The sequence below is a fragment of the Herpailurus yagouaroundi genome, unplaced genomic scaffold, assembly GCF_014898765.1.
Source record: "Herpailurus yagouaroundi ecotype Mexico unplaced genomic scaffold, PumYag 250, whole genome shotgun sequence".
NCBI lineage: Eukaryota > Metazoa > Chordata > Mammalia > Carnivora > Felidae > Herpailurus > Herpailurus yagouaroundi.
The window spans coordinates 17,532,082-17,542,635 of record NW_024412467.1 but is presented as its reverse complement, the minus strand read 5'-3'; positions in this window follow the sequence as shown (position 1 = coordinate 17,542,635).

Below are 10,554 nucleotides of genomic sequence, written 5' to 3'. Positions count from 1 at the left end.
AACATATAACCAAAATATTGCCGAAAACAATATGCGTGTGTTATAGCACTTCTGAATGGTCTCAGAAATTCCTATTCTAAATTTAAAACTACCTTAGGTTTACTTTTTTAAGGCACAAAACTCTGTTTCAAAAGACATTTGCTCTGTTTTACTTTCCTATACTAGATAATCCCCCTTGTACTACAGTTTAGCAGAGTTTCAGCACAAAAATATGATGAAGCTAAAATTATCAAAGACCATGATGGATGTTTAGAAACCTTCTGAGAGAAAAAGTTAAGAACGTTACACATTTCTTTGGTATTGATATTATATGATGAATCATAATAATACATTTCAAGACCTTAATCTTGTCTTTTTGTATTTATTTCACTGGGATATGTAGTTTTGTTATATTCAGTGTTTATGTCGGTTATGGTGGATGTTATAGCACATACATATAAAATTGATTTACGGTTGAGGATGATTTATTCAAACTAGACAAACACCCACATTAATTTATACTATGAAAATCAGCTTTGATTTTCTTTTTGTAGCCAACTTGGAAAAAAAAATCTGGTGAATCATTTAGTCTCAGAGTTTGCTTTATGAGCGATTTTCTCTGGGAAAAGAAGGGGGGACCTTCTGCTAAATTGGGGATCTGGGCAACCAAGCATCTCTAGGAGGAACAAAGGAAAAGAACAGAGGGGCTAATTGTTTAATTAGTAAATGTCTGCTTGGTTAATGACATATTAATGAGTTTTTAAGACCGTCATATCATTTACCATAAAAGACCCATGTGCCTATCCCTGGATGTACTGTATAATTAAGTAATGTGGCCCAGAGGAGTTAATCATTTAAAACCCTGTCATCTTTCTCAAGTTTTCAGATAGAAAAGCCAGCACAGAAGGCACCTGCCAGGTAGAGTCAGGGTGGCACATAATTTTGAACTAAATTGTCTCTGTGCAACGGTTACACAGTCAGATGTCTGCCCAGAAGCAGAATTTTTTTTTTCTTTTGACAACTGAGAGAGCTGCTAAGATACTGATGTTTGCTCCTTGGCAGTGAGAGTGTGAGTTTGCAGAAGAGGGGCCATTTGAGCTGCTTTTGAGTACTTAAAAGAGTAGAGAGGCTCAGAGGACTTGATAATTCTCGAATTGTGCTATCCAATATGGCAGCCACTTGTCACATGTAGCTGTTTAAATTTCAGTTAACTAAGATTAAATAAAATCAGAAATTCATTCTCTAAATCACATTAACTACATGTCCACTGCTCAAAAGCCACATGTGCGTAGTGTCTCCTTTATGGGCAGCATAGACATAGAACATTCCCGTCATCACAAGGAGCACTCTTGCACTGTGCAGCTGCTGAATGCAAATGGTGGGAGCTGGGAGGACAGCATTAAATAGCATTCACCTCACTTCTACCTCCCCCCCTCTAAGAGCTGGAGAGAGAGTGCATTCTGCAAACCCCAGAAGGTCAGCCCAATGCTACGTGACTAGTTCACATCCTTCTTTCATGGGCAGGATCCACATCAGAACACTTGCAGCCATGTGTTTAGACTAGAAAGTGAAAATTGACCTTACCACAGCGTACACAATTTGGGGGATATAAATTATGCCCCTATTGGTAAATTACAGAGCTTAGTACCACAATGAGCGCTATGGAATTTTCAAGCCCAGCTCCTTGTTCTAACCTGCTTTGCTCAGATCCTGCGGATCGGCTCGTTTCACACCAACACGATGGAGTACAAGTCAGAAACTGCAATCCCGCTGCTCCCGCACATGTCAGTGTGGTTTTCCCTTGAGTTAAATCCTGTGTCTAGAAACATTTGAATGTCTTAATTTTCTTGGACCTTCCTCGTAAATAGGAGTTGTCCAAATGGGTTAAACAATTGACACACCATTCCCTTTTCCTAAGACTCTGACTTACCATCTGATTTCTTTTTTTTTTAATTTTTTAAATGTTTATTTATTTTTGAGAGAGAGAGAGAGAGGAGCATGAGTGGGAGGAGGGGCAGAGAGAGAGGGAGACCCAGAATCCAAAACAGGCTCCAGGCTCCCAACTGACAGCACAGAGCCGGACGCGGGGCTCGAACTCACGGACCGTGAGATCATGACCTGGGCTGCAGTCAGCAGCTTAACCGACTAAGCCACCCAGGTGCCCTCTACCATCATTAATTTTTCCTTCTGTCATCTCTCTTTGCTCTCTCCTCAGCCCCTATTATTCTAAATATGGTGGCCATTTGGGGGTCATTATAGACTTAATATCCTGTGAATGGTGATTACGCACGTAAGCAAGTGCCACCCTATGCAGCTGGGGAGCTACGCCAGTGCGTTATCAGAGTAGAACTGCTGGAGACTCTCTCCTTGATCTGCTGGTTCATGTTAAAATTCATGTTATAGCCCATGACCCCTGCATTATGAGCCTTTTGCTGGTGCTATGTCATATTGGTGCTGCTTCCCCAACAAACCTGACACACAGGCTTCAAATAGTTTAGGCTGAGAGTGTCTCACAGCTCCCCAGATTCTCAGAAATCACAGAAGCTTTCTAACTCCTAGGGCTCCAACACTTTCTTTGTGTCATTGGCAGTGAAAGGACATCAGTCAACTCACTTTCAAAACTATAGCCTACCTACCATCTGATTTTCTTTTTTTTTTTTTTTTACTTTTTTAAAAATGTTTATTTATTTTTGAGCTAGAGAGACAGAGAGAGAGAGAGAGAGAGGGAGCATGAGTGGGGGGAAGGGCAGAGAGAGAGAGAGAGACACAGAATCCGAAACAGGCTCCGGGCTCCGAGCTGAGAGCACAGAGTCCAACGCGGGGCTCGAACTCACAAACCATGAGATCATGACCTGAGCTGAAGTCAGACGCTTGTGGCTGAGAGAAGCCATCCATCCTTGTGGCCGAGAGAAGTCCTACAGGAACTATTGTGCGAACATCAAACACGTTACCGTAAAATCCACATTGTATTCTTCCTCTTTCACATCAGGTGGGGTAGATCATTGCTCACATATGTTCACTGTCTCCTCACTTCATCCATGGGAAGAGTATAGTTTTTCTGCCTCGGGCCCTGTGACTTCTTTTGTCTCATGGTGGATGGAGTGTTCTTTCCCACCCTTGATTTGGGTCTTGGCCGCGTGTTTTACTTTGATCAAATGGATGTTATCAGATGTTATTCTAGCAGAAGCATAAACTGTGCTTGCCAACACGGGCTTGCAATCTTACGCTCTACCTTTCATCACAAGAGGAATATGCTTTGAGTAGCTTTTCCAAGAGGATGAAGAACACATGGAACAAGCTGGACCCAACCTGAAGTGTAGACTCAAACTTAGCTGAGGCCCAGCCTGGACCAACTCAACTCCAGCTGGCCTGCAGATACGTGAACGACAAGTAAGTGCTTAGTTTTGTATGTCACGGAGATTCAGGATCTGTCCACAGCCGAGACATCAGCTAGACTCTTCCTTTTAATTATCAGTAGGACAATACTGGTTCTGTGTGAAACAGTCTTATGGCAGCTAGAGCTACCTTGCCATGATCGTCTGATCTTTCTGACCTTTATGCTCTAATGGTTATGAGACACCTGGAGCCAGAGCGGAGGAAGTACTTGCCTCTTCAGTCCCATCTTTATATAATGACTGTGGTAGAAGATAGAAGATAGTTTTGAGTCAGGTATGAAATGCAGAATTGGGCAATGGTCCTGGTTATTGCTGAGCCCATAGGTGCTGATATGGTTGTGGAAACCATTGGAGAAGTTTATATATACGCTGTTTTCGCTCTTTTCAGGACCACGGTGCAGTTGAAAGTCCCTACTCTTGTTGAAGTCATCCTTGACCAATTGCTTGGTTTTCACAATAACTTGCAAACAGAGGTGACATGTGTTATGTGTTACTTCTGGGCTGAAGCCCTGTCTACCAGTGTTCAGTTTACCTTCATGTTTCCCTTGCTATTGTGACTGGCCACTTTCCACATGGTGGAGGATGGTGCTATGGAGGCCAAATTCAGAGCTGATGGGTGTTTAGCATGAAATGAAATTATACATTTGCAGCTATAACCACTGAATTTGTTTTTCTTGCTAAAGCACTTTAACCTAACCTATCCTGACTCTTGTAATTCCTTGTATTCAAGATGATTGAAATCTAGTAAAGGGGATTAGACAGATGGCTAGCCAAAGCAATATGAGACAGCACCATATTTACAGTTCAAAATAGATTTTATCTGAATGCTGAAGAAGGGAAATTGTTTCTGACCAAGGTGATCAGGAAAGACATGATCAGAGATGAATAACTGAGCAGTCATTTGCATATGATAAGATCTGGATAGACACGCGGTGGGAGGCTTTGGGTGGAGATGAAATGGGAATAGAGCAGAAGAGCCTAAGGCAAGTTTCAAACATGGCGAGCCCACAGATGAGCTGGCAGTCAGGCCCTTTAAAGCAGGGTCACTGCACATAGATCAGCAGGCTTTCAGTGCAGCATCTTATGCTGTGGCCTCAGTATAAAGGCCAACTAATAGAAAAAACCAGATAAGTAGACCAAGGCAGAGGATGGGAGAGCCTTGAACGCCAGTCAAAGAAATTTGACCTGTGTTTTGTGGGCAATGAGAATCATCAATGTGTTATGTGTGGGGAGGGCATCACATCAGAGCAATGTTTTAAGACTGAGCATGATGGACAAGGGGGAAAAAAAAGAAAGAAAGGTGTTTCTAGAACTTTCTATCCGTCTGGCTTTGGCGAGATGGTCCACTGCAATGATTAGAGAGTAAGTTGATGAGAGGCTGAAATAAGACTCAGGAAATGGGAATATAGAGATGTACATGCACTTCTAGAGGGAAATGAGTATCACATGGTTGTTAGTGTATAGCCTCAACCATTTACGGGCTGTGTAATCTTAGGCAAATCACTACTTAACCACCCTGAGCCCCAGAGTCATTACGTGCAAAATGGTGATAATATGAGTACACATTTCACAGACATCTTGAGGGGAGTAAATGAGAAAATGTATTCATTCCACTCTAGCGCACATAGTAAGTCTCCAGTAATTGGAAGTTACTATTATTTAAAATAATGGCTATTTTGGTTTTTTCCGAAGAGTATTACAGTTAATTTTTTTTTCTATTAAGCGTTAAACTTGTTGTTTCTGTGTGATATTTCTTTAGAATAGAAAGACAAACTTCCTCAGAATGTTAAGCTATCAAAATAAAAATGAAAAAAAAAAAGCACTTTTCTGTTATTTCAATATCACCCTTCCATTAGACCAGAAACACCAAGTAAGCATGACCATCAAGGCAGTTTTTTCCTGCAGTTGGTAATTCCTTTGAAGGCCCGGAGGGAGGTTGGTAGGGAAGAATACTGAATAGGAAAGCAAACAAGATTAGGTCAGCACCCAATCTCCCTTTGGGGGGGATTCACAGAACGGTTTTTGTTTGAATAAGCAAAGCTTTTGCAAAAGTTTGGTTTGTTTCTCACTGAATCCAAAGTTGTTTCCCTGTCCTTCAGCTAATATTTTAAAAGGTAAAGCAAATATTCAAAAAAAGGTAAAGTGGCATTTTAAGTAGAAAGTAGAAAAATTCATTTTCAAAAGTTCAAGAAAGTCAGCAAAAATAGTAACGCTTTCTTTAGCTGTATAAACTAAAAATTGGTGAGTTACAGCAGCGTCTCTGTGCCTGTTCTCTGCCAGGATCTATTGTGGACACATATATTCCCTTCATCAAAATCAATAAGGAAGTGATTATTGGATTTTACAAATGAAGAAAGAAAGATTTGAGAAATTTAAGAGGCTGACATAAAAATGATTTCATTCAACACAGATTTATGACTATTTACTTTATGGCAGACCCTGTTCAAAACATTGCGAGATGCCCTTGACCAAGACACAGATACTTATTTCCAACAACTTGAAGCTTCATGGTGAAAAGATAAGTAAATAAGGAAATAGTGTCAAGAGGGCTTTGATAGCCATACTCCCAAGGGAAGTCTCCTTGGATACAGTGACCTCAAAGTTAAATCTTGCTGGAGACTAAGGGTTAGCATCTGTTAGGGCGAGAGGGCAGGACAGCAGGGGAAAAGTCTGCGGTCATATGCCACCTTATGCTGTCTGGTCTTTTTCTTGCAGGTTTTATCAGAATCTGGTAAACCCTTAACCCTCCACCACAACCATCTTGATCCAAGGCATTATTATTCCTACTGGGGTTGTTGTCATTGTCTCTTGCTTGGCGTCCCTGTTTCTGGCCCTGTACCCCAAGTCTATTCTAACACTACCAGAGTGATCCTGTTAGAATGTAGGTCAGATCAAATCACTCTGCTTAAAAGTTCCTATGTTTTCCACTCATTCAGAAAAATGAAGTGTCCAATCTGTTTATCTTATATGGTTTTACTGAATCTACCTTACCTTCTTCCATTCAGTTCATAGCACCCTTAACTCTCTGATCTCACCTCCCATGGCTCTTCACTCTTCACTCTGTTGTACAGGCTTCCTTACTGTTCCTAAGGCACATACCTGTCCCTAGTGTATGCTCGCACCCCAGGACCTTGCACGTGCTACTCTTTCCACGTACGATGCTTTCCTCTCTGACCTCCTTAAGGTGTTTACTTAAATGTCACCTTCTCAGTGAGGTGAATATGCTCTGTGTAAAGTTGTAACCCATCGTTGTGCCTATCCCAATATCCCTTACCTCTCTTTCATCTAATTTACCACTTAGCACACTTAGATTTTACTGATTCATCTTGTTTGTTTTATATCTGCACCACCACTCGCAATCCCAACATGTAAGATTCACAAGGGAAGGCATGTTCGTCTTTTGGCTCATTGCTGTATCTGGCATAGAATGGTTTCCCACTAATTATTTCTTAACGAAATAAATCCATACATCTGGATACAACTGGAACAGTTACAAATGCCTTCTGAGATGAGCTTTCATTTCTTTATTAGTACAAAGAGGAAACACTGGTGTCTTTTGGGTGTCAGTATGTATGAAGGGGTTAGCCTAACAGGTAACCACAAATACAAAGTAATACTAAATGTTATAACCTAAGGGGTAGCAGGGAAAACTCAGGAAGTTCAGGTCTATAATTGTTACTCTGAAAGCCAGAAATAAGAGTCAAATGCTAATATCATAATTCAAATGGGTAAGCGGTTTTAATAAATATAAATAGGTTCTTTGCTTCCGGTAGTTTCTTTGCTTCCTTTTCATAATAGAATACAAAAGCCATTTGTACTGTTCTTAAAGTGTTATCAGGAAACCCCATGACCCTTCTCAGTGAGGCTCTGATGCTTAATTTTTGGTTTCTTTTCCAGCTAGAACTCATCTTTGTCATTTACTCAAAGTGGCTTAAGAAAAACAGCTTATTGGCTCACTTTATTTAAACAGTTGTAGTAGGACTAGATTTAACCATAGTGTGATCTAGGAGCTGAGAGGATACCATCAGAACTCTGTTTTTCCCCATGTCACAGCTCTGACTTCTCCATGGACTGGTCTCAATCTCAGACGGTTATTGTCCTCATGGTGACAAGATGGCTGCAGTGGCAATAGCCTAACTACCTTCAACGTGGCAGCAATGAGGAAGTAACTTTTCTAGTAGTGTTGTCAAAACTGAACAATCACTCTGATTTGACCAGCTTGACTTACTTGCCACCACGATCCCGGTCTAGGGAACATGTAACATAGTGATTGGCTCCCCTGTGGGTCAACACTGAGATTGTATGAACTGATGATGAGTTAGAGGCCAAAGCAAATCAGCGTCTGTACCAGAATAAGGTCACTGGGATGCTTCAAGGGCAAACCACATACTCTTTGTTTTCTTCCAGAATTTTCTGTAGGTATTTTTTTCTGCAATCAGTGCTTGGATTTTATATAAAAACTAACAAAATGATAGCACATATGATGACACATTTTGTCTATTTTACACTAAGTTTTATCATATTTTAAGAATATTAGTCATGACATATAAACATCAGAAATTGCCAAGCAGATCATTTTAGAGCTATTACTTCATGAGAATTTAATGAAGGTTTTTGTTAATGGAAACTTCTCTGATGATGGTAGACAGATGAGACATGGATGGAGAGGTAGATAGGTAGATAACATGTCTATAGGGCTTACTTTATGCCAATTTTAAACGCCATTACCTTCCATACACACACAAATATATACATAAAGTTTATTTAGTTTAAGAGAGAGAGAGCAAACACATGCACACGTGGGGGAGGGGCAGAGAGAGAGAGGGAGCGAGAGAATCCTAAGCAGTTTGGTGTCATCAGCACAGACCCCACGCGGGACTCCATCTCATGAACCGTGAGATCATGACCCGAGCCCAAACCAAGAGCCAGATGCTTAACTGACTCAGCCACCCAGGCTCCCTATAAATATATAATTTTAAAATCCATAGGGCTCTTGGATGGCTCAGTTGGTTAAGAGTCCTTGAATTCGGCTCTGGTCTTGATCTCACAGTTTGTACGTTGGAGCCTCACCTTGGGCTCTATGCTGACATTGAGGCACCTGCTTGGGATTCTCTCCCTCCCTCTTCTCTCTGCCCTCTCCCTCGCTCTCTCACTCTTTTTCTCACAAAATAAACTTAAAAAAATATTCCTGAAGGAAGAAAAACAATAAACCAAGAGTCCTCTGTCAAAACTGTCAACGTGAAGGGCAAATAAAAAAGATAAATAAAATTTGCTTAGTCCTCACAACAACTTAAAATAAGTGCAGTTCTTTTTAAAGACTTTTTTTTTTTAAATATTTACTTATTTATTTTGAGAGAGAGGGCAGGGAGGGGCAGGGAGAGAAGGAGAAAGAGAGATTCCCAAGCAGGGTCCATACTGTCAGTGCAGAGTCCTACACGGGGCTCAAACCCACGAACCATGAGATCATGACCTGGGCCCAAATCAGGAGTTGGATGCCTAACTGATTGAGCCACCCAGGTGCCCTGGGAAGTGCAGATTTTAATCCTCATTTTTTTCTTCCATGGGGCAAGTCTTTGTTTACAGGTCTTTTTCCTTCCTGATAAAGGGATATCACTGTACAAGGAAATTAAGAATTGTTGAGACATCCTAAGATATACCAAAGGGCTGTAAATCAGACCCTGTTCACGGTCACCTCAGCTACTGAAACTCCGACCCATCGGTACTCACCCACCCCCTCAGTGATTCCCCAGCAACATGAACACACCATGCACTGTGTAGACAAACACCTGGGAGGAAGGGCATCTGCATATGATTTCAAAACTATTGAGTCCGATGCTTTCTCGGCATGTGAATATTTCCTTGGGAATGAGAACTACAACATAATCCCAAGCATCAAACACTAGTAAAGCCGTTTAACATGATGGCAGTATTTCTTTTCTTGTGTTTGGCAGTGTTTTTTATTATCCAGCTTCCTCATGTGTCAGCACTTCCCTCCATGACATAAAATCAAGAAAAGTTAAAGTTTTCGGAATAATCCCAAACTGAAGGAATCGGTAAGTGAGAAAATTATATCAGCCTCAATGGCTGTCTCTACCAGGAGCCAATTCCACTGACTTGTGGTATTCACACAAAGGGAACATATTTTGCATGATTTGACTTCCAAGCAGTGATTATCCCTCGCAGGCTGTTTGTTTTTCCAAGTGGTCCTGCTGATTAGAGGCTCTGAGTGAAATCTGTGGTGGTTGATAACCTAGCTACCTTGGCTTTCTGCTACATTAAACCCTTTTGGTCTGCTTTAAATGGGCAGCGCTGACGCCTGTAGACTTTCTCTGCCTTCAGAAGCTGGATTTCTTTTCCAAGAATTTGCTTCTTCAGGTCGTCAAGAAGTATATGATATGCGTTGGCAGAGTTAATAAAAGAATGCAACTTTTGAGATTACAAGGCCTAGGTAGAGTATCATGTATTCCTTGGTTTCGTCGTTGAAGTTTTGAATAATTCAGTAAGCAATGAATGTTATTCATTATCCCCATCTTCAACACAACTGATGTGGCATCTCTCAAATTCTATTTTAAGGCATAAGTGTCCCATTCGGTGCCCCATATTGGAGAGTAGGGTAGGGTTGAAAAAAAATGCCAGGGTAGAACATGTTAAAGAAATGTTTATCGATTCTGGGTAACTCAGTTGGTTAAGCAACTGACTCTTGATTTTGGCTCAGGTCATGATCTCGTGGTTCATGAGATCGAGCCCCGTGTCGGACTCAGCTCTGCACTGATGGTGTGGAGCCTACTTGGAATTCTCTCTCTCTCTCTCTCTCTCTCTCTCTCTCTCTCTCTCTGCCCTTCTGCTCACACTCTCTCAAAAAAGAAAAATTCAAAACTTGTATTTGCATACCAAAGCCTTGAAACATCATTCAGCATCTTTAAAAGTTATGTAGCCAGGAACGCCTTTCCCCCCCGCATATGACAGCTTTTATCGTTCCTCGGAACTTAATTTCCATAGAGCACACATTGCAAAATGCTAATTTTATGAATGGTTATTTGAGCCATGAGTGGGTCCTGTTTGCAGGATGCTCACCTCTGTAACATTGTAGGACACAGGAGATTCAGGGTTTGCAAAAAGACAATTAAAATCTAGGTCTTTGATCTTATTTTCCTTGCTCTCAGTCAGAGGTTGGAAAAAA